This window comes from Dasypus novemcinctus, chromosome 27 (assembly GCF_030445035.2).
Source record: "Dasypus novemcinctus isolate mDasNov1 chromosome 27, mDasNov1.1.hap2, whole genome shotgun sequence".
Lineage (NCBI taxonomy): Eukaryota > Metazoa > Chordata > Mammalia > Cingulata > Dasypodidae > Dasypus > Dasypus novemcinctus.
The window spans coordinates 12,004,102-12,029,377 of record NC_080699.1 but is presented as its reverse complement, the minus strand read 5'-3'; the positions used below and the strand labels follow the sequence as shown (position 1 = coordinate 12,029,377).

At 41.4% G+C, this 25,276-nt stretch overlaps 1 long non-coding RNA gene across 1 annotated transcript; it reads right to left on the bottom strand.

The window, feature by feature from the left end:
* Positions 1 to 1,426: 1,426 nt before the first annotated feature.
* LOC131276312 (uncharacterized) lies at positions 1,427 to 17,110 on the bottom strand. The gene is made up of 3 exons (XR_009183798.2): positions 17,035 to 17,110; positions 14,286 to 14,431; positions 1,427 to 2,008 (listed from the first exon to the last, which is right to left on the bottom strand). It is a non-coding gene; the product is annotated as an uncharacterized lncRNA (long non-coding RNA).
* Between the last annotated feature and the right edge of the window lie 8,166 nt (positions 17,111 to 25,276).

Here is a 25,276-nt window from a genome sequence, read left to right as displayed (position 1 = left end):
AGGATTCATTTCCCAGGGCCTCCTGGTGAAGGCAAGCTGGCCCACATGGCAATCTGACCCAAGTGCAGAGCTGAGTCACACAGAGAGCTGGCCTATGCAGGAGTGTTGGCCCATGTGGCAAGCTGGACTAAGTGGAGAGCTGGGGCAGCAAGATGATGCAACAGAAACAGACACAGTGGAGAGACAGTACAAGATGCAGCAGACCAGGGAGCTGAGGTGGCTCAAGAGATTGAGAACCTCTCTCCCACTCTGGAAGGTCCCAGGATCGGTTCCTAGTGCTGCCCAAAGAGAAGACAAGCAGACACACAGAAGAATGCACAGAGAATGGACACAGAAAGCAGACAACGGGGTGGGGGGGCAGGGAAGAGAAATAAATAAATAAATCTTTTTTAAAAATTAGGAAGATAAATCTTAAAAAAAAAAAAAAGAAATAAACCCTCACAGTAAAGGTCAATTGATCTTTTAAAGGGTGGCAAAGACCACTAAATTGGGAAAGAATAGTCTCTTCAACAAATGGTGCTGGGAAAATTGGATCTCTATTTGCAAAAAAAAAAAAAAAAAAAGGAGGATGGCTACCTCACACCATTATACAAAAATCAACTAAAAATGGATATGTGTCCTTAATATAAGAGCTAGAATTATCAAACTCCTAGAAGAAAGTGTAGGGAAGCATCTTGAGTCAGGCAACGGTTTCTTAGACTTTACACCCAAAGCACAAGCAACAAGATAAATTAGATAAATGGGACTTCATCAAAATTTAAACTTTTATTTCTCAAAAGACTTTATCATGAAAGTAAAACAACAACAATCTACGCAATGGGAGAAAATATTTGGAAACCACATATCTGATAAAGGTTTAATATCCAGAATATATAAAGAAATCCTTCAACTGAACAACAAAAAGACAAAAATCCAATTAAAAGTGAGCAGAAGACTTGAATAGACATCTCTCTAAAGAAGATATACAAAAGGTCAAAAAATCACATGAAAAGATGCTCAATATCACTAGCCATCAGCAAAATGCAAATCAAAACCACAAGGTATCATTTCACAGCCACTAGAATGTCTGCTATTTAAAAACACAGGGCATTACAAGTGTTGGAGAGGACGCAGAAAGATAGGAACACACATTCATAACTTGAGTTAATGCAAAATTGTACAGCTGCTGTGAAAGACAGCATGGCAATTCCTCAGAAAGTTAAGTATAGAAGAACCATATGACCCAGCAATTCCACTTTCAGGAAAAAAATTGAAAGCAAGAAATCAAACAGATAATTGATCACCAATGTTCATAGCGGCATTATTCACAATTGCCAAAAGAGAGAAGCAACTCAAGTGCCCATCAATCAATGAATGGATAAACAAAAGGCAGTATATACATACAATGGAATATTATTCAGCTGTAAAAAGGAATGAAGTCCTAATACATTCAACAGCATGGATGAACCTTGAATAGGTCATGTTGAGTAGAATAAGCCATACACAAAAGGACAAATATTATATGATCTCACTAATATGAATAATTAGAATAAGCAACTCATAGAGTCAGAATATAGAATATAAGTGTATTAGTCAGCCAAAGGGTGCAGAAATTTGTTGGTTTTTATAAAGGGCATTTATTTGGGGTAGAAGCTTACAGTTACCAGGCCATAAAGCACAAGTTCCTTCCCTCACCAAAGTCTACTTTCAGATGTCGAAGCAAAATGTCTGCCAATGTCCGCCAGGGTTCAGGCTTCCTGGGTTCCTCTCTTCCCAGGGCTCATTTGTCTCTAGGCTCAGCTCCTCTGTTTTCTCCACAAGGTCAGGTGTAGACTATGAGGCTCTCCAGGCTTTGCCTCGCTCCACAAGGTCAGCTGTAGACTGTCAGGGAACTGGCTCTGTCTTTCTCCCTGGGACTTGAGTCTCTCCGGGTTCAGCTACTGTGCTCTCTCTGTGTTCTTCTCCTGTGTGTTCACTTCCCAGGCTCCAGCTCAAAACTCCCAACTCTGTCTTTTGCCATGTCTTTTATCTGTGAGACCAATCAAAGCCCTAATCATAATTTAATTACGTAAAAGTGAAACTTTCAGAAAGACCAGTTTACAAACATAACCCAATATCTATTTTTGGAATTAATAAACAATATCAAACCGCTACAACAGGTTACTAGGAGATGGAGTAAAATAGTGAATAGGAAGTTAAGGCTTAGAATGTACACAGTTCCTATTTGGAAAAATGGAAATATTTTGGTAAAGGATGGTGGTGATGGTAGCACTAGATTGTGAATGTAATTAACAGCACTGAAATATATACATATATGAATGAGGTTAAAAGGTGAAATGTTATGTTGTATGTCTGGTAATAGGAGAAAAAGTTTTTTAAAAAAATCCATTAAACTGCACTACACAGCGAACCCTAATTTAAACTATGAACTGTAGTTAATAGTAACAATTACAAAAATGTGCTTTCATCAATGTAACAAATGTACCAAACCAATGTAAGGTGTTAATAATAGGGTGACATATGGGAATCCTGTATTTTATGCATGATTGTTCTACAAACCCTTACCTTCTGTAATAATAATTCAAAAAGTTCTCTCTCTTCCACCTGCAACAGATCATGGTGGAATGGGAACAAGACAGCTATGGTAATTATTATCATTTTAGAAAGGGAGAGAATGGAAGGCACAGCAGTACCTGGTTAACAAAAATGCTGCAAATATTTCAATAAGGGTATGAAAAATTGTGCAATTAGGAACAGGTTTTTCTACTGGGGAGTACCTCCATCATCTATTGTTTTCCATGACACTTGGCTCCACCTCCCGGGATGTACTCCCTTTCCATTATCCTCCTTGGCCATATATGAAGAGGGCAATGGAGAATGTGCAGTCCTTGAGACTGGGCAGGTTTCTCAGCCTACATTCTTTCCAGAGAAGCTTTGGGGAGAAACAGTCTCATTTAAACCAGGCCAGGGAAGTGAATGTGGCTCAAGCATTTGGACACCCACCTACCACATAGGAGGTCCCAGTTGGGTTCCCGGTGCCTCCTAAAGAAAAGGACAAGATAGCAAGCTGACATGATGGACTGGTGGAACAGGCTGGTGTGGCAAGTTGATGCAACAAGACACCAGAATGAAGAGACACAACGAGACAACACAACAAGAAACACAACAAGCGGGAGGTGGAGGTGGCTTCCTCCCATGTGGGAGGTCCTGGCTTTGGTTGCCAGTGCCTGCTAAAAAAAGAAAAGAAGACAAGCAGACATGGAGAGCAAACAGCAAGTGCAAACAAACAATGGGGAGAGGGGAACAGGGGATAAATAAACCCTTAAAAATAAACAAACAAACCAGGCCAGCGACTCTTTTGGCAAGTCTCTTAAACACTTGTCAACTTTTTACTTAATTGCAATCAGCTCCATGTGTCAGTAATCAGGCCCACTGTTCTTTTGGTGGCATATTTCTATATTACTAACAGATACTTTTAGTTTATCAGGCTTCTATAGGACCATACAAAAAGAACTTATTAGTACTCTCCCCACATATTAATCATTATGAAGGTTTTAACAAAGGGCAAGATGATCACACATTTGTTTTGGTTTTTGTCCTACATTGTCTCTTAATCAACCCTATGGCTTCAAGCATTTCTCAGTTTTACTTTTTTATTTTTTAAGCAAGTTGGAGATAAAGCACAGTTGTATTTTTTTATCTTCCAAGTCACAGAATTTGGGGATTCTTACTTTTCCTTTCATCCCTACTTGCAAACAGATCAGTTCTTCTCTAAGCTCATGCCTTTCTAGTATTAATAGTACCTAGGCTAAATGAAGCTACTAAGAACCAAGGCATATGAGTAACAAACTCTGTTTCCTAACCGCTTCACCTAAAGCCACAAGCACATTGATTACATTATCTGCTTCTAGGTTATCACAATTTGAAAATGTTTTATCAAAATTTTTCTTTGGTGTAGAACATGAGCCACCAACTTTCAAGCCTCCAAATATGAGTTTCTTTTGCTGCCCATTGCCTGACCCCAAAGCCAATTCCACATATTTCTTTTGTAGGTACCCCACTTCTACGTACCAATTTTTATATTATTTAGTTTTGATGCAGTTTCAACCCCAAATCTCAGTAGTTTATAAAAAGAATGTTTTGTTTTGTTTTGTTTTTTATCTATCTCACATTATGTGTTAGGAGTAGTGGCTTCAGCAACAGGTTGGCTGTAGTCTGCTCCATGTGGTTTCTTCATTAAGAACATTGCCTTAGTTTTCCAAAGTTACCATAGCAAAGTATCAGAAATCAGTTGGCCTAACAACAGGAGGTATTATCTTACAGTTTTGGAGTCTAGAAGTCCAAACTCAAGATACTGGCAAGATCATTCTTTCTCTGAAGTCTGAAGAATTCTTACTGTGGCTTGCCAACAGAACTCAGTTTCTAAGTTCCACCCTGATTCACTTGGTCTCACCATGACTAATACTATCTTCAAAGATCCTATTTACATATGAGTTCTCACTCGTAGGACAAGGAGTGGGGATTTGAACATGTCTTTATGGGGATCGATTCAATCTATAGCAAACATAAGGACTTATAGCAAGGGAAAAAGCTGTAACCCTGGCAGAGGCACACAATGGCACTTAAAGCTTCTGCTGGGATGCAGGATACAACATATCTGCTCAAATACCATTAGCCAAAACAAATGACATGGACAAGTCCAGTGTCAATAGGATGGGAATGTATAATCTACATAGTGAGAGGCATCAATTATTCAGGTACAAAAATACAATCTACCACAGTTAGGAAACACAGTAAGAGGAGGAACTATGAGAGAAAAAAACAACATGTTCAGTTTCTGAATTGTTAGATTTTACATGTGAGAGATCTAAGTGTATATTTCTATTTGAGCATTGGCTATATGGGACTAGACAATTCAAAAAATGGTCCATATTTGATATGTTAATTTAGGAGATATCATATAAAGATGGAATTGAAACCTTAGGAGTGGATGAAATTTCCTAAGGAAACCTAAGATTTGGAGTTAAAACAGAGCCAGGGTCACAAGTCCATAGGATGTCCTTGTGTAAGTTGCCTGAGATCACCAAGTCTTGGTTTCTTCATCTGTAAGATAGGAGTAATAATGGTAGATGCTTCCTTAACTTATTATGAAGATTAAATGAGATCATTTTGTGATAGAATTCCCAGTGGGAGTCTGATTATGTGCATCCAGAAAAGGAAGAATTTCTGCATCTATCAGCCCTGATATATGCATTTCCATGGATAGCCATAGAATGATATATCAGCATGACCTCCTGACTCACTTTGAAATCTCTTAGCTATCAAAGCTCAATTGTATTTAATATTTCTCCATTTTAGTAAAGGTCTTTTTCCAAATGCATCACTAATTGGTGCTTGGTAATAATCCTTCAGTGCCAGAGGCTCATCCCTAGGAGTCATGTCCCAAGCTGGAGAGAAAGCAATGAGTTTATATGTTTATTGGCTTAGATAGAGGTCACATTAGAGCAACAATGAGACTTTCAGGAGGTGACTCCTAGGAAATATATAATACTAAGCTAAGTTTCAATTGCAAAAGAACAAGGTAGATAAGTACAAGCATCAATATCAAGGGCTTGCCTAAAGGTCTGTTCTCTTTTGCCAGGCACTGCCCATGTACTCTAGGGATTCTTGCCACTCTATTAGAGAATGTAGCAGGATGGGAATTCAATATCCTTTTGATTATTGTGTGGGACTCTACCCACTGAGACAATACCACATGACCACTTGAACACATTCGTATTCCATCAAGGCATACCCCAGCTGCACCCCTCCTCACACATCCCCTCACCACCGACACCCTGTATCAGTGATCTTCCCCTGCCAAAGATGGAACACTTCTTCAATTCCAAACCTCCCCCAAAACAAGCCAAAATAATAATGGTAATAAATAAAAATTTTAAAAATAAGAAATAAAACAAAAAATTTTTTAAATAATTTTTTGCATTGTATCTTTCATTCCATATGATCTGTTAACTTTTATGTACAGTGACAATTTCTTCTTTATATCCTCCCAGTATCTTATTTTTTTTCACTTTATTTTCAAAGAAGTTTTAGGTAACAGAAAAGTCACATAGAAAATACACAGGATTGCCATATACCCTACTCCCTCCCCACTTACACTTTCCTCTATTAACAACATCTTTCATGAGTATGGTACATTTGTTACAATTGACTAACAAATATTGAAGCATTGGCATGAACAATGGTCAATGTTTTACATTACAGTTCACATCCTGTACTGTACATTTTTATAAGTTTTAACAAAATGCATAATGGCCCTGTATTAGTCAGCCAAAAGGGTGCTGATGCAAAATACCAGAAATGGGTTGGTTTTTATAAAGGGTATTTATTTGGGGTAGGAGCTTACAAATACCAGGCCATAAAGTATAAGTTACTTCCCTCACCAAAGTCTATTTTCACATGTTGGAGCAAGATGGCTGCGAACATCTGAGAGGGTTCAGGCTTCCTGGGTTCCTCCTTCCAGGGTCTTGCTTCTCTCTGAGTACAGGGTTCCTCTCTTCCCAGGGCTTGCCTCTTCCTGGGAGCAGGGTTCCTCTCTTCTTGGGGCATGCTCCTCCTTCCTCTGTGTGCTTACTTCCTGGTGTTCCAGCTTAAAGCTTCAGCATCAAACTCTAACATCAAGAACCCCTCATTTCCGGCCTTTGCCATGTCTTTTATCTATGCCCTACTGGCACAAGAGGTTTACCTGATTACTTAATCAAGTAAACTTCTGAATCCAATATAATCTAATATGCCCAGAGGAAAAGATCAATTTACAAACATAATCCAATATTTCTTTTTGGAATTCATCAATAATATCAAACTGCTACTCTCCACCCTCTGAATTCCAAAAAGACATTACAATATTAAAAAAAAAACAAAAACACCTTAAATCAGTAACAATGCAAGTACTAAATCATATCACTATCAACTTAAAAGAAATACAGTTTGCCTTGGGGCAAAGTCCTATCTGCTATAGACCTCTGAAACTTACAAAACTATTCATCTGCTTCTAATATACAAATGGAAAGATAAAGGATAAACATTTTCATTACAATAAGGAGAAAATGGGAGGGAAACTTGAGTCACCATTTCTCTACAGGTTCAGTAGACCTGCAGGGCATCCTCTATTTGATTTCAAAGTCTGAGAGTCATTCTAAAGATGATGGTTTCTTCTCTTTGGGGCCTTATGGGAACCCATCCTTTCCACAGGCTTGCCCAACAGCCATTTTCTTGGTTCCACCGTCATCAAGCATCTGGGTGTTGACCAAGCTCCAGACCTCTCCCTCCAAGAGTGTTGGGGTGATTGACACACCTTACATAATCTTTGTGTTACAGTCTTAACCCCTGTAGTACAGTGATGTGAAGACAGCATTCCCCCTAATTTTTGGCATAAATGCTCAACCCTCTCAGAGCAATGAATTGACTACCTGGCCTTCCCTAACATTTGGGGGACAGGTCCACCCCTCTCAGACCTGTGGAGTGCTGACCTTAACTGCGCTAATCCTTGGGGAATATGCTCTACCTTCTCTGTACCCAGGGGCAGCAAAACTCCCCCAGAACATTGGTCAGGAACATCCACCCTCTTCTACTGCTGGGGCAAACTCACCCTCTCTGTACACATGGGTGGGGTTCCTCTCTTGGCCCAAGGTGATGTCCTAATTCCAAATCTCAGCTTCCATGGTTTTCCTCTTGAAGTTGTTTCCCCTTCAATCTCTCCTTTCCATGTCCCTTTAATTCCAGGTGACAGTGGTTTTGTTCATATAGCTCTCTCAAAAAGTCTGTTGGTTTAGCATGCAGGAAGAAGGGGTCCAAGCCATCAGACAGTAAGACTTTCCATAAGTCTTTCTGACATAACTGCCTCTTCAATCCTGATTTACAAGTCCCAAGTTTAGTTAAGTCCTCCAGTGGGACACGTTCATCTGAGAGCTTGATTTCCAGAGGCTTGGAATTTCCAGAATCCGTTTGTGTTTTCTTTGTGCCCAACAGTTCAGTCTATCTCTCTTGTCTAGCATTTTGTTATAAGCTGCAAGCAGAAGCCAAGCCACCTTCTTTGGGTTTACTTCGGAAATTTCTTCAGCTAAATGCCCAGGCTCATCATTTTCAAATTCTGCCTTCCATAAAACACCAGGAGTTAACCTTGCTAAGTTCTCTGCAACTATAAAATATGGATCACCTTTCCTCCAGTTTCCAATAATAGTTTCACCGTTTACTTCTAAGGCATCATGAAAAGTCTCTTTTAGCATCCATATTGCTATCAACCATTTCTTCAAAGCAATCTAGGCCTTTTCCCTCAAGCATTTCACAATTCCTCCAAAAAATTCCCGTTACCCAATTTATAAAACCATTCTAGCATTTCAGTAATTGCAAAAGCGCTACCCCACTCCTAGTACCAAATTCTGTATTAGTCAGTCAAAGGGGTGCTGATGCAAAATACCAGGAATTGGTTAGTTTCTATAAAGCACATTTATGTGGGGTAGAAGCTTACAGATACCAAGCCATAAAGCATAAGTTACTTCCCTCACCTAAGTCTATTTGAGGTATCCATCTCTATCTATGAAAGGAAATATATATATATATTTAGACAGATATATATTGAATGTACATATTGAAGAGAAGAAGTAGACATTCATATATTTCTATTTAGAACATTATCCTCAATGTATCCTAAATATATCATTTTAAATAGTTTAATAAATGGCATTTTTGTTAAAAGTTACTGCAACAGGGAAACGGACTTGGCCCAGTGGTTAGGGCATCCATCTACCACATGGGAGGTCCGCAGTTCAAACCCCGGGCCTCCTTGACCCATGTGGAGCTGGCCCACGCGCAGTGCTGATGCGCGCAAGGAGTGCCCTGCCACGCAGGGGTGTCCCCCGCGTAGGGGAGCCCCACACGCAAGGAGTGCACCCGTAAGGAGAGCCGCCCAGCACGAAAGTGCAGCCTGCCCAGGAATGGCGCTGCCCACACTTCCCGTGCTGCTGACGACAACTGAAGCGGACAAAGAAACAAGACGCAGCAAATAGACACAGAGAACAGACAACCGGGGGAGGGGGGGGGGGGGATTAAATAAATAAAAATAAATCTTTAAAAAAAAAAAAAGTTACTTCAATGGAAAGTGCCTTTCCCTATATAAAATTGAAGCATATAAAATTTCTCCCTTGATAGGAGGTTCTCAATAGTTGGTGTATAGACTGCTCCATTCATCATGGCAGTTTTCATTAAAAATTATAAATAAGGATATAAACTCTCTTAAAAGCATCACTGGATAATAGAATTCAGAAAAACTGCCACGAGGTCAGCTGCTGTGGTTTTCACACTGAAAAACAGACAGTCATTTCACACAGTTCTCAGCAGAGCATTGGCCCCAAGTACCCACTGGTTCCCTTCCTCACCCTCTTTCTGTGGCCAAGATGCCACAACATTCCTCAGCTGCAAAATCAGAACTTTTCCTAATTCTGACACCTATGTTCCTCTCTTCCAGCAATAATCTCGCATGTGGCTAAGATTCAATTAAAACATTAACCAAACTTGTTCTCTTTACAAATCCTAATATTGGTTCAAAAAGCACATTTTAATCTGCAGGACTGGGCTGAAGCCACTTCATGGCACAGTGAGCAATGGCTGCACACTGCAGCTAACAGTCTGGGCTATGCAAATGAAGCTGTAACAGCTGTAATTAGAAGGGATTGCACTGTAAATCAATTGACATGAATAAGCATCCTCATTGCACTTCAGGAAGGGCTTTTTAATTAACAAGGTCTAATAATTTTAAAGGCTTAATGAGCAATTATACTAAGAGCAATGATAACATAAAGATGATTCATCATTATTTATTGTTTTATCTCAGATGTGATTTCTAATTATAGTGTTGGCTGGCTCATGATTGAGGGTCTACCCTTATCAATATACCATTTTCATTATGAATCTACTCACTGTCTAATACTATGCATTCTACTAGAAAAGAGAAAGGAGGAGGAGACTGGCAGTTATTAAGCATCATTACAATAGGAGTTTTCTTATACATTAACTCATCTAATACATATCTAAATAGCTCTATGAGATAGCTATGGCAATTCATGTTTTTTCAGATGAGAAAACTTAGACTCAGGTATGTTCAGGAATGTCTGCAAAGATTAAAGTGTAAGAATTTATGTTTAGCCCAGATTTAACAGACTTTAAATCTAATATCCTTTCTGCTGTAAGTCACTGCCTCTTTTTTTTATACCATTGTAGCTGTATATTGTTATTAATTCAGTGTCGTCCAAACTAGTATACCTATTCCTACATTATGATAAATAATGATAAGTTAATCAACATCTCATATTTTTATTTGTATTTGCTGTGATTTTGTCTGTGTACAATGTACCATGTCTTTGTAAGTTAATCATATTATGTCTTTCTGATGTCCAGCTAATTTATAGATGGAAAGTATCTGTAGATAGCTCCCCATGTGTATTAGTCTGCCAAAGGGGTGCTGATGCAAAGTAGCAGAAATCTTTTGGCTTTTATACAGGGTATATATTTGGGATAAAAGCTTACAAGGCCGCGGAAAGTCCAACCCAAAGTACCACGAGAGGTACTTTTTCACCAAAGTCAGCTGCCACGTGTTGAAGCAAGATGGCAGGTGACCTCTGCCTGGCCTCTCAGGGCTTCCTATATCAGTCTCTGGCATAGGGCTCATTTCTTTCTGAGCCATCTCAGCTGCTCAGCTGCTCTGTTCTCTTCAGCTGCAAACTATCAGGCGAATGTCTCATCATTCCCCAGCGCCCCAAGATCAAATATGGCAGAGCTCGCTCTCTCCCTGTATGTCTTCTTGAGTGAGTGTCTGTTTATATCAGCCCACCTAGGGGTCGAGATTCAACCTGAGTCATGCTCAACTGTCATGGTTGAATTAAAAGCCCTAAATCGGTTTTATCAAGTAAACTTAAAACCTTTGAATTTAATACAAACAAAGGGTATCACACCCAGAGAAGTAGATTAGTTCAGAAAAATAATCTTTCTCTTTTGGGGATTCATAAATAATCTCAGACTGCCACACCATGCTACCCATCTACTTCAGTTACAGTTACTGCTCCCTTTATTGCATCCATGACTTCTGCTCATTGGCTTAACAAACGGGGAAAGATGGGCTTTCCTAAGTCCCATAATAATATCCACCAGTGTACAGTGTTCCTCTGAAATCTCTGAACTCACTTTTCTTTCTTCCATAAACTCTCAAGCCAGTTCTTGAGCATATCCTAAAGGCAAACAGGTTTTGGCATTTCAGTAATTTTCTAAACACAATGCAAACATATAGACATAGTATACAATGAACAATACTAATTAATACCCTTTTATACTCCTTGGAACCCAAGAGCAGAATTTAGTAATAATTCTTAGCTCTGAATAGCCAATGTCTTTGGTTTTTCCCACGATTCCTTGTCTATTTTGTTCAACGTTTTATTCACAGCCATCTACACAACACCTGGCCCACAGAGGGTGGCTCAATTAATATATGTTGAAGGAATTGAATGAATGATGCATAACCTGAAGGTTCGCATCTCTTCTTGTCCTTCTGCTTGACAGTACTATAGTATAAAACCAAACTATCATTAATCCCAAAATGCCCATTGATAGTAATAATGACCTATGAAAATTATATTCTAGAATTCATCCCTATCCTAATTTAGGTCTCCTAAACCATGACCATCTGAGTAATAGCCAAGTATGTAACATTGCTATTGTTTATTCTGCCCGTGAGGGGAACTTACATGATGTCAGTGAAATCAGATCTGAACCTGCAAGGCAATAACAAAATAACCAGACAATAAACATTCACTTCCAAACACATTCACTTCCCCTATGCTGAGCACAAATGTATCAGCTAGGGAAACTTAACCTTGCCAGAGGACTTAGGTCACCTAATGTGTGGGCTCCATGAAAAATATCACCATTTTATTTTAAATTGACCCATTGCCCCATCAAGTTAAAACTGCACAGCTCATATACAAGTACAATTTAACTCAGGTTCTTATTAAACTGACTCATAAGATTTTAAAAATGAAAACAATCATTCTGAAAGAAATTAGAAAATGTGCTCTGGAAATGAGAATGGTAAAATAAAAACATTGGATTTAATATTTCCAAGAGGTATGAGAATGAATCCAAAAGGAAAGCTGCCAAAGGCTCAGGGGAGAACAACAACCGTAACGCCTTTATTTAGCAGCTCCCCAACCAGGGAGGGCTAATCACAAAACAGTCATTTCATATTTCCATGAAACAAACACATGGTCAGTGTAATTGCAGGAGAGATAGTTAAGGCCTCTTCATCCAGCACCATAATAAAACAAAAGGAAACTCCTCCTTCACTATTTAAAAATGTGCCAAGATGCCATGTTAATAGCCACAGCTATTCAAGGATAGTGACTCTCAGAAAGGAAAGTTAGATCCTGGACCCTGTGTCCACAGTCAAAGGACGGCGACAGGGACTCCGTCTCTTTTCAGGCCTGTCACTTTGACTGCCGTTGTTCCTCCTTAGTTTATTGGATGTGTTAGGGAGGAGACAAGCACTATGCCAGGTAATACAAACAAAATAAAAGGGAACAAGACATGGTGGCTTTCATGGAATTCATAGTCTGTAAGTGGAGGACAAAAGGGAAGGAAAGTAAACTAGCATTTATCCTTGGCAAGAAGCAGTATTGCATAGTAAACATGGGTTCAAGTCCCAACACTACACCTACTAGCTCTGCCACCTTGAGTAAATTACTTAACTGTGCCCCAGGTTCCTAAGCTGTAGAATGGGGTGATAGTAAGACTACTCATTCCCTTGGGTCAATGAGAGAAATAATCAAGTTAAAACAAAAAGTAAGTTCTCAATAAATATTAACTACTAATTTTAGATGCTACATGTGCGCCAAGTACCATACTAGGCGCCTTTTGATACCTTAATTTTTGGCTTTCACAGCACCCAATGTGGTAGTTACCCAATCAAACAGAAGCGAAAACTGACATGTATAAAATTCAAATTCAGGAAGCGGATTTGGCTCAATTGATAGAGTGTCAGCCTACCACATTGGAGGTACAGGGTTCAAACTCAGGGCCTCCTGACCCGTGTGGTGAACTGGCCCATGTGCAGTGCTGATGCACGCAAGGAGTGCCGTGCCGTGCAGGGGAGCCCCATGCGCAAGGAGTGCACCGCATAAGGAGAACCGTCCCACATGAAAAGAGTGCAGCATGCCCAGGAGTGGTGCCATACACATGGAGAGCTGACACAGCAAGATGACACAATGAAAAGAGACAGAGATTCCTGGTGCCACTGACAAGAATGTAAGCGAACAAAGAAGAACACACAGTGAATGGACAAAGAGAGCAGACAATGGGGGAGGGGGGAAGGGGAGAGAAATAAATAAAAAATAAATCTTTAAAAAAAAATTCAAATTCATTGCCCAATGATAAGCAGTACATGTGGAGCTAAGATTGGAACTCAGATCTAATGGCAAAGCTTGCATAGTTCTACTACATGTTCTTACTTGACTTATAAACATCTACGAGGCATTTTACTAGATGTCAGCCTTAGTCATTTTTAAAAGGGCTATAGGGGTCCATCCAATCAATACTTCCACACTTCCAAAAGCAAACTCAAGCTGGTACCTTTATAACTTGCCAAGATGAGCCCAATCATGGACTAATTAACTATAATTAAAGTTAAGCTGCAAATTGATTTTATTTTCTCTATATTGATCTTGTTCCTCTCTTATGACCAAGAATACCTTTTTCGAATGATCACAATTTACCACAAAGATATTTCCAGAAATTGGGTTTTCAAAATTCTGCCAGAGGGAAGCGGACTTGGCCCAATGGATAAGGCATCTGCCTGCCACCTGAGAGGTCGGTGGTTTAAACTCCAGGCCTCCTTGACCCATGAGGAGCTGGCCCAATCGCAGTGCTGATGCGCGCAAGGAGTGCCGTGCCACACAGGGGTGTCCCCACATAGGGGAGCCCCACGCGCAAGGAGTGCGCCCCGCAAGGAGAGCCCCCCAGCGCGAAAGAAAGTGCAGCCTGCCCAGGAATGGCGCCGCACACATGGAGAGCTGACACAGCAAGATGACGCAACAAAAAGAAACAGATTCCCAGTGTCACTGATAAGGACAGAAGTGGTCATAGAAGAACACATAGCAAATGGACAGAGAGCAGACAACTGGGGGTGGGGGGAGGGGAGAGAAATAAATAAATAAATAAAAATTTTTAAAAAATTTCTGCCAGAGTGAAAAAATTGTGTGACTCACCTTGTCCAATAAGGTCATTGATACTACAGAGCACCTGGTCTTCTGCTTTTGGCACCTAAACCCAGACTGAATTCCAGATCTAGCTCTTGATTCACATTGTGTCAGTTGCTCCATTCCTACTCTTCTCAACTGCAGACCCTAGAGATCTGAAGATTCTGACATGTGCAGCTTCTAAATCCATTATTCACTCATATATATATAAGAAGCTAATATATATATATATATGTTATATATATGTTATATATATATATATATATATAGAGGGCGTTTTTTATGTCCCAGGCACAGTTCTAGTCTCTAGGGAGATAGCAGTGAACCAAAAAATGCCCTTGTCTGTGCAGACATTTACATTCTAGTGGGAGAAGAGAAGAAATCAATCAAATAGAATGCCCAGAGATAAGAAATGCAATGGAGAAAAAACAACCGGGCAAAGAGAAAGCGTACGCAGTGGAGGGAAAGTTTCAATTTTAAACAAAATGACTAGGGAATCTTCACTGAAAAAGTTAGTTTGAGTAAAGACCTACAAGAAGGGAAGGAGCATGCCGTGATACCTGCAAGGGGAATATTCCAAACAGAGACAACAATTGCAAAGACCCTAAAGATGGATGATTCCTAACACATTTGAGGAATTGCAAGTCAGTCATGGTGGCAGGAGTTTGGTGGGCAGGGGAGAAAGTTGTATGAGATGAAGTCAAAGAAGGAATAAAGGACCAGATGGTATAGTACATAGTAGGACAGATTAATGACTTTAACTTTTATTCTGAGGGAGTTGAGAAGACGTTAGAGGTTTTGGAGCAGAGAACTGGCATAATCTTAAATATTAACAAGGTGCCTCTTGTTGCTATTTTGAGAACAGATTGTATGGGGTTAATGGCAATAATTGATATAGCAAGAAAAATTTTGCATCACCAGAAGAAACTAATTGTGTTTAATAGAAAGTAGGAAAGAAGTAAAAATAAATTTAAAAAAAAAGAGCATAGCAAATGTAAAATATGGAATGAGATGGCAGAAATAAGTTATACTATTTTACAATGTACGTAATACAAATAAATATAAATGGATTGAATTTACCAATTAAAATACAGAGGTCTCAGATTGGCAAAAAAAATAGCTATTGTTAGATTGTGTACAAGAAACTATTAAGAGAAAACAACTTAGAAGATTATAAAGGTTGAATATAAAAAGATAAAAAATATTTATCAGGCAAACATGAAACAAAGGAGAAGAAATATTAATACTTGACAAAATATAAGGCAAAAAATGCACAAAGTAATATTATATAATCGTAAAAGGAACAATTGAACAAGGTGCCATCCTATTAACTTCACTGCACCTAAGAATGGTGCTTCAAAATATTTCAGGTAGCAACGGACATAACTACAGGAATAAATATATAAATGAGTAATAGTAATCTCAGAAAAAGAGATACCAAGGATTTGAACAATATCATAAATATGCTGAAACTACATACTACATACATGGGAGGGGGGAGGAGAAGGGAGGGAGGCAGAGAAATCTATACCCAATAAACCGGGGCACTCACAGAACATTTACAAAAGTAAACAACACGTTAAGACAAAAAGGAACAATAAAAGCTAAAGTGGTCACACTTTATGTACACGGACCATAATGCAAGAAAATCAGAAAATAAAAAAACTTTTTAAATGCATACACTTGAAAACTAAATAACATATTTCTAAAAAAGAAAATCATACTGCAAAGTCAATATTTTGAAGTAAGTGATTATGAAAACATTGTATATGAAATTTTGTGGGATATAGCCAAAAAAGAGTAAGAGTTTTTTCAGCCCCTCCCCAAGAACCAATTTTCACCCTTTAGGGGGTAATATCACCCTAGTTGAGAATGAATGCCCCAGATCTATCTACCAATTTACAGGAGTTGCAAGGCATAGAGGAGCACATTAAACACCACCACAGGGATGCAATCAACAAGTGCCAGCGTGCACTTTGTTAAAAACTGGAGGATAAAACAAGACATTTTAATGGTTACCTTTGGGCAAGGGAAACTAGCAAGATGGAGAAGACAGATATAAAAGCTAACTTCTCAATATATCTTTGTTTTGTAGAATTGACTTTGAAAGTACTCTTTTTCATAACTATACGAGCTCTAGATGTTACCAGAACTCATTCGAAGGAGAAGAAAAAAGGCAAGAGATAAAACAATGCGTCCAATCCCAGCAGCTGTGAGTGTGGTAACACAGATGTAAAGATCCACCCATCTGGTATGACCAAGAACATGCTGATACCTAACACACTGATTTCGCTAAGAAAGGAGACAGATGTCACTGCTCATAAACAGCCATAAAATTCAGTGCAGTTTACAGAAGAGCAATCTATGCTGATCATTGTTTAACTATCATAATGAACTTAAAACTTTGTCTAGTGCAGAAGAATCGAGGATGTGATTTTCCTGATACTGATGTTAAATGGGGCAGACGGCAGGGAAGGTCAGAGTACAGAGTAAAAATCTGTAGAAGAGTGCCAGGAGCTCCTGTTACATGTAGCCAGTTCAGAATAGGTTCGGCTACATATAAAGGAACCCCAAATCAATGTTGGCTAAATTAAATTTTATAAAACTCCAAATCTGAGCTGGTCTAGAGAGCAGGAGAAAGGAAATGCTGGAGACAGGCACACCATGAAAACTGACTGTTAAATGGCCCTCTGAGTAAGCACTCAAGAATATTTTCCGGGGAAGCGGACTTGGCTCAACAGATAGAGCATCTGCCTACCACACAGGAGATCCAAGGTTCAGCACTTTGTGGGGACATGGAGGCCAGTGACATTTGCCCCTCTGGCTGTAACTGCTCTATGTGGCATCTGCATGTTGAGTTACATCCTTTACATATGTTAAAGGAACTTGTATCTTTTACCAAATCTCTTGGAATCTTTCTATTAATTGCATCACAATTCTATTATGACAACAACATAAGAAGGCTGCAAGATATCAAAGGTGCATAACTTTTATTAGATTTTGACATTTTCACTGATAGTTAGCTCCTAGAACTTCTAACTCTTTCTATAATGTCATTGTATTAAAAGATTAAGTGTCTGCTGGAGAAGAACAGCTATGATATAAAGGAAAGGAGGTTTGCCTATTCACTGACTACCATCTATGCTACACAATTCATATATGTTGTTTCTAACCCTTATAGCAAACCGCTTTATAGAAAACAAAGCTATGCAATGGGAGGTAATATATGTTAAAGACTTGGTTAGACTGCTGGTTGCTTACCACAACATCTATTCCCCATCTTTTATTATAGGGATAAATATATAAACGAGTGTTGCCATGCATGTGGTTTAAAGACCACATTTTCCTGACACATTTTCAGCTAGATATGGCCATGAAACTATGTGCTAGCCAATGAAATATACACGAAAATGTTGTATGAACTTACAAGAAGTTTCCTTAAAAGTAAGGGGTCATGCCATTCTTTGCTTCCTCTATTCTGTTAGTGGATGTGACGGCTGGAACTCCAGCAGCCATTCTGGTTCATGAAGACAAAGGCCACACCTTAGAATGGAAGAGAACAGAGCTGGTCCCTGCTCTAAATGATACCTTTTGTCTTCTCTATGAGAAAGATTTAAAAATACAATTTAGCCAGAAATAATTTTGGCCTTTTATTATATGCAACTGAACCTAATCTGAACTTGTACAGCAACACAACTCTAAATTCCAAGTTCAGAGATCTGGAAAGTGATAAAGACAGGATTTAAACGTGCTCCAAGCCCAGGTTTGTCTAATGCCAAAGTGCAAGCACTTTAGAATATGACCCAGTGAAAAGGCAGGTGTTTTATATTGCTTCTCCAGGAAACAAGATTCTGAGTTGGAAGATGGAGATTTGCACAGAAGAAATTCATTTGGGAATTCCTTTGGTAACAACATCCATGAGGACTTGGCAGAGGGAGAAGTTGAACTGTGATGCATTGCAGTAGAGTCCCCAGCTGATCCCATGGGGAGTTTCAAAGCTGGGATGGCATGTCAGAGATGCCTTACACGGAGGCAAGGGGGCACATCAACCCCAACTCACCCAGTTATCGGATGCTGGTTTTTGTCCCCAGGTATGAGTCAGTCTTAAAAGATTTATTTTTTATTTATTTCTCTCCCCTTCCCCACCCCCTCTTTGTCTGCTCTCTGTGTCCAATCACTGTGTGTTCTTCTGTGTCCGCCTGTATTCTTGTCAGTGGCACCCGGAATCTGTGTCTCTTTTTGTTGCGTCATCTTGCTGCATCAGCTCTCTGTGTGTGCGGTGCCACTCCTGGGCAGGCTGCACTTTTTTCATGCTGGGCGGCTCTCCTTATGGGGCGCACTCCTTGCATGTGGGGCTTCCCTACATGGGGGACACCCCTTCATGGCATGGTGCTCCTTGCGTGCATCAGTACTGAGCGTGGGCCAGCTCATCACACAGGTCAGGAGGCCCTGGGTTTGAACCCTGGGCCTCCCATGTGGTAGGCGGACGCTCTATCCATTAAGCCAAATCAGCTTCCCTGAGTTATTGTCTTAGGTGAAGCAGTCCCTCAGCAGGGGCTCAGCTGTGAGCCATAAGCAGCCAAAACCTTCAAATGAAGGAACGAGTGCCTTGGTTCTAAGGGCCCTAAGTTGCACCAGAGTTGCCACTATTGATGAGATATCTAAAGGACCGAAATCTGTTTCAGGTATAGTCTGGGAGCACCGGTTCCCAGCCACACATTCTTTTCAGGGTGGCCCATTCTTAAGGAGCCCCTAGGTTCAAGGTGCTCTGCTGGGCACGATGAGGATCACGAAGACCAGTTAGCTCTATTCCTGTCCTCAAGAGGACAGGAGGAACGACGGTGACCTCAGTAGCAAATGGGGCTGGAAATGACATCTGTAGTGGGAGTTACAGACACATGCTCCAGGAATTCAGAGGAAGGAGCAGTTGTTTCCATCTGGGAAATTAGCAACATTTTCATGGAAATGCCCGCACTTGAGCTGGACCTGCAACACGAGTAAGATCTGGACATGTCAAGATAGGAGTGTGAGTAAGACGGATATTCCAAGGTGAGGAAATAACGAGAACACATATGAGCATGGAGAAAAAAACAAGTTCCAACTGGTTAAAATATAAAAGTAATAAAGAGCAGTAGTAAAACCTCACACAACAAAGGGAGCTTGAGGGACATTTTGCTTAGACTTGCAAATGCCCGGAATCAATTTCATAAGTAATAGGGACTTAGTGAAGTACTTTGAGCTGGAAAATTACATGCCAGAAGATTTACTTCAGGAGGATTAATCTGGATTAGAAGAGAGACTGGACCAAAAAAAAAAAAAATCACTGTCCCCAGCCCATCAGTGAGGAGAAACATGGCCACTCTCCCTGCCATGCAGTTAATTCATGTGCTGGACCAAGCAGTCGGTGTCAGGGCTTCTCGTTACCCAGTCAGGAGTCTTCCCATTTTAATCTTTCCCCACAGCAGCATTGCTTCTAATCAAACTGCTTTCTCCAGTAATTAGTCTGATCATTCATTTTAACAAGTAACAAGAGTTAAGGGATCCCGGTCGCTTCAGATCTAACCAGAGCCAAGGATAAAGTGCAGGTCTCAAGGCTTTGTCCCAGTGAGGACAAAAACGAGCATCCCCTGGGCAGGGAGTGGCAAGGCCACCAGGGAGGGAGACGTGCACCCCGACGCCCCCAAGCGTCACAGAGGAAGCACTGCTGTTAGAGGGCTGCTGGGGACAGAAATCCACTCTTTGGAGTATGTCACTCTTCCGTTATTTAGGTAACAGGGAAAAATTAAAAATAGACCAAAGGGAAACAAAAAAAGGCCATTTAGCCTAACCCAGGGATGATGCAGCCTCTGGAACCCGAATCGAGGCTCTGCTCTTCGCGACCTGTTACTCATCCACACCACAGGGCAACTCTGGGCCTCGTTTTCTCATTCGCAGATAGGGCCACTCGTTGTACCTGCCTGAAGGGGGTTGTAACTATTAAGTGAGTTATTACATGGGAAGCAACTTGGCCCAACGGATGAGGCGTCTGTCTACCACAGGGGAGGTCCAAGGTTCAAACCCTGGGCCTCCTTGACCTGGGTGGAGCTGGCCCATGCGCAGCGCTGATGCACACAAAGAGTGCCGTGCCACGCAGGGGTGTACCCTGCGTAGGGGAGCCCCACACGCAAGGAGTGCACCCCATAAGGATTGCCGCTCAGCGCAAAAGAAAGTGCAGCCTGCCCAGGAATGGCGCCGCACACATGGAGAGCTGACACAACAAGATGACGCAACAAAAAGAAACACAGATTCCTGGTGCCACTGATAAGGATAGAAGCAGTCACAGAAGAACACACAGTGAATGAACACAGAGAGCAGACAACTGAGGGGCAAGGAAGGCAGAGAAATAAATAAAAAATAAATCTTTAAAAAAAAAAGTGAGTTATTACATGTAAGACTCTTAGAAGAGTGTCTGGGACAGAGAAAGCACCCAGTAAAGGTTGTTGATGAGGACGATGATGACAACCTTGTGATTGGTGTCATGTATGCACAAAAATTTCCACCACGAAGATGATTTGCACAACTTTGCATAGCTTGGTATATGTAGTTCTTACATTTAGTTATTCAATATTATTGTCTTAGTCAACTGCCTTTTCTTGATAACTCAGATTATTTTAAAACAATATCCAAATAAATTGTCTTTGTAACCTGGAAAGTTTCTCAGTAATTGTACTTTTCGAGCAGCATCTTTCCTTCTCCGTCCCCCTCTCCCTTCTACCTCCCTCCCCCACACTTTGTTCAGAATTAATGGGATAGATGAGGAAGAAATCATCCAGGTCTGAGCAGCCTGGAAGCTGCTGGCTCATGGTGCAGCACTGCTCGGGACCTCAAACCCGCTGGCGGCAGCTCTACAGACCCCACAGCCCCCTTCCGTCATTTGCTCAAGTGAGGTATGTGTCACCATAACAGGGGTGGAGTTGAGAAGGAGAAAAGAGAAGTAGAGACCTTCTTCTTGTGCTTCCATCTAAAGTTGGGGTTGTTGTCAAAAGGCCCAGACAAGCATTCATAGGAATGGTATGAAATACCATGTGATTAAGAAGCAAGAGAGGGAAGCAGATGTGGCTCAACTGATAGAGCGTCCGCCTACCACATGGGAGGTCCAGGGTTCAAACCCAGGGTCTCCTTGACCCGTGTGATGAGCTGGCCCATGTGCAGTGCTTATGTGTGCAAGGAGTGCCGTACCACACAGGGGTGTCCCTCACGTAGGGGAGCCCCATACACAAGGAGTGCACCCCACATTGTGCTACCCTGAGCAAAAAAAATGCAGCCTGCCCAGGAGTGGCGTCACACACAAGGAGAGCTGACATAGCAAGATGATGCAATAAAAAGAGACACAGATTCCCTTTGCCACCGAGAATGCAAGCGGACACAGAACACACAGCAAATGGACACAGAGAGCAGACAACAGGGGCGGGGGGAAGGGGAGAGAAATGAATTTTTAAAAAAAGAATTTTAACTTCAAATTTGGCTTTCCCAGCCATAGCGAGGATAGGACGAAGGTAGGAAGATAGAACATATTTTATTTAACACTGTGCTAGTTTGATCAACATTTTTCCCCCCAAGATGGCTCCCTCGTCTGTTTGCTCATTGTTTTTGTTCATTGTCTGCTCATTGTTTTGGGTTGTTTTTTTTTTTGCTCATTGTCTGCTTTTTTTTTTCTTTAGAAGGCACTGGGAACCAAACCTGGGACCTTCTATGTGAGAGGCAGGTGCTTAACTGCTTGAGCCGTATCTACTCCCTGCTTGTTTTTTGGAATTGTTTTTTTGCCCACTGGCTGCTTGTTGTCTTGCTCATTGTTTTTACTCATTGTTTGTCTTCTTTAGGAGGCACCAGGAACCAAACCCAGGACCTCCCACATGGGAGGTGGGTGCTCAACTGCTTGAGCCACATCAGCTCCCTCGATTAGTAACTTTTTCACATTCATACATGTGAGTCCCCATTTGTACTCTTGTGCCACATCATAATAGAATGAGTGTTTGCCCAGAGCACTCTCTATTGTCTACCTTTAAGAACCAGGTGGGCAGTGAGAATCAGCAGCTTACAAGGATTTGGTATCACTGATCGGGGCAAGTTGATCCCAGTGAACAGCACTAGAACCAGTAGGCATAGGCACTTTAAAGTGTCTAGATGACTCAAGCCAATAAGTCTGAAACTCAGGCCTTAGCACAGAGAACAGCAAATATTTGTTGAACGAGAAAATAAAGGAATGAATGAACTCAGGAACCTTCCCAAAGACTCAGGCAACTTGGGAAACTTGGATATAGCCTTCCATTTGGCTGCATATACTGCTAATATATGCAGGTGCCTTGTGCATGGAAGCTATAAAGCTGATGAACAATAGTAAAAGCTTTGAAATTTGCATAAAATGCATATTGAAAGAACTATTTTCTGCTTTTTAACAACACATTGAGGTACCCGCATGTATAAACCAGAGATGCTAACTTGGAAATAAGGGCTACTTATGCTCAGCGCCTTGATTACATATTCAAATAAATGTACACAGTTTATTTGAATGTGCAATCCTTTGTGAATGGGAACATTCAAATAAACTCATTTGGTCCATTTATTTAGATCTCCGATGGCACAGTCTAAGAAAAATGCATGCACTTTCCCCAATTTTCTTTCTAAACTATTAACTGAAAGAAACATAATTTAAAGCATTTTGTTAACCCCCCCACGCCCTTTATTTCTATCTGGTGCTCTTACATTGAACCGTGAGACAGAGAAATGTATTTATCTCCACAAAAATGAATATACATTAAGTACAGGCTCAATAATATTCTACTAAGTAAAATGTCCTCATGTATAGCAATGGATTTTTTATTATAAAGGGAAAAAAATGGATTCTGCTAGAACCAAAGTGAGAAGAGAGGTTTTCTTACTTCTGCTGCTTCAACTATCGTGGACTGCAGGACGGGATGGGGGGGACAGAAAGCAGGCCCTGGGTATCATATAAAGGCTTAGCCTGTCATCGGGGGGAAGTAACACGTAGGAAATTAGAAAAGTGCTTTTCTGTGAGGCCGATAGGCTTTCCAGTCCTTATAAGTGCACCCCAGAGCCGCTGATCTCGGGAGTAATAAGACTGAGCTGAGATTCCAGAAGGCTGACTTGAGAGCAGTGGGTGAAAGGTAAAGGGGAAGAGAGACTGGGCAGGAGAGATTCGCCTGGAACGCGAGCCTGGAACGGTCACGGGACAGGCAGAGGGAGATGGGGACGTGGCCAGCTGGTGTTGATCATGGGGGGAGCCACGGGGCGGGCGAGCAAAAGGCGGGTACTACTGTGCGCCCACCCCCGAGCCATAGGCCACTAAGGGGCTTAACACACGTGGGTGTCCTTCAGAATCTCAAAATGGTACGATCAACCCCTCCCTTACCCTTCTCTCCTATCTTCTCAGTCCCTCCACAGTGCATGGAGGTGTTACCATCTTCCCCATCCTAACATAGCTTCCTGGTGACCTCTGGGTCTCTTTCCTTACCAAACCTTCCCCTTTGCTCCTCCCCGTTTAACCACAAGCACTTTCCCTCTGGCCTCATGCTTACATTGGGTCATGGACACAGAGGCCAAGTGAGCCTTTGATGGGAATGGCCAGGGGACTGTGGACATCTGCCCACCTGCCTCTGGGGTTTCTTCTCCCTGGCCCTTTTCAGATGATAAGAGGAGGAATGAAATGACTGAGAGGCACATTTACCTCCAGGGTTTGACTGGGGTCAGTGTATGCCCAGGAGATCAGTTTAGACCAACTCAGACCCCACCCAGCGCATTAGAACAAAAGAGGAAGAATTTGAGCCAAGCCTTTCTGGAAATGTTTGGCTGGAGCACCAATGTGCCTTATTTCTGAGTAAAGCCAGGCACGCTAACATCTGACAGGGTGGGGAGAAGGCAACCCCGGGTGCCAGGAGGCCCATCTACCGACCCCTTTGCCCAGTGCACTGTAACTTCCTTCCCGTTACTTGATGGAAGCAGCCCTGGGAAATGGCCTTCTCTTCCCCTTCCCTGTGGCCGCTCCAGCTCACGCTGCCTGGCTCCAGCACTCTGCCTGGCTCCAGCCCTCGGGCTCCCCACTGTCGGGGCAGTGTCTGCTCCTGTCCAACCCCCCGACTGCTCCTGTGCAGCCTGCCCCTCAAGCTCTTCTTCCTCTTCCTCCATCTTACCCAATGGTCTGCCTTTGTCCCTCTTCTTTATTGTGTATTTTCTCCTTTGGAAATCTCAATTCATCATATGACTTATACATCCACATTCACACAGATGATTCTTAACTCTCTCTCTCAAGATCCAAAATCTCACCTAAGCTCCAGCCTCACAATATCAACTGTCTGGCTTCTCCAAATTAGTGCACCCAAAACGAAATTCACCAGCTTTCTTCCCAAGCCTGCTTTTTCTTCTAAATTTCCCTAAACATAATGCTGCCAGACACTCATATGCCAAGTCTTATTATTATTTATTCATTCATTCACTGAAACAAATGTTAACTAAGCCCCTGGTATAGGGCATGTACCAAGTACTGCTCTCGCCACAGCCCCCTTTAGCTTATCTTTTCCTTATCAAATCCATTACAAAGGTCTAACAACTCTATTTTGACAGTATCTTTCAAATCCATCCTGTTCTAGGCATCCCAGCTTCTCCTATTCAAACTCAGACCTTCGTGATTTCTTAGATGGGTCACTGCCATGGCCTTCTCCCAGGCGTCCTTTCCACCAGCATCTCCTACCTTTCTACGGTATTTTAAAAGCCCATCACCCGACTGATTTTCACCAAGCACAGTTCTGATCGTGTCACCAGTAGAAGCCAGCATAGAGAAGTGGAAGGACAGCCCCATATCACCTAGTTGTGCAGCCCTGGACAAATCACTTATCTTTCCTGAGTCCGTCACTTCCTTTATGGAATGGGACTAATGATACCATCTTCATCAGAGATGTCGTCAGGATTCAGGAAAAAATAACATCGTCACTCTAAGCATCCTGGCA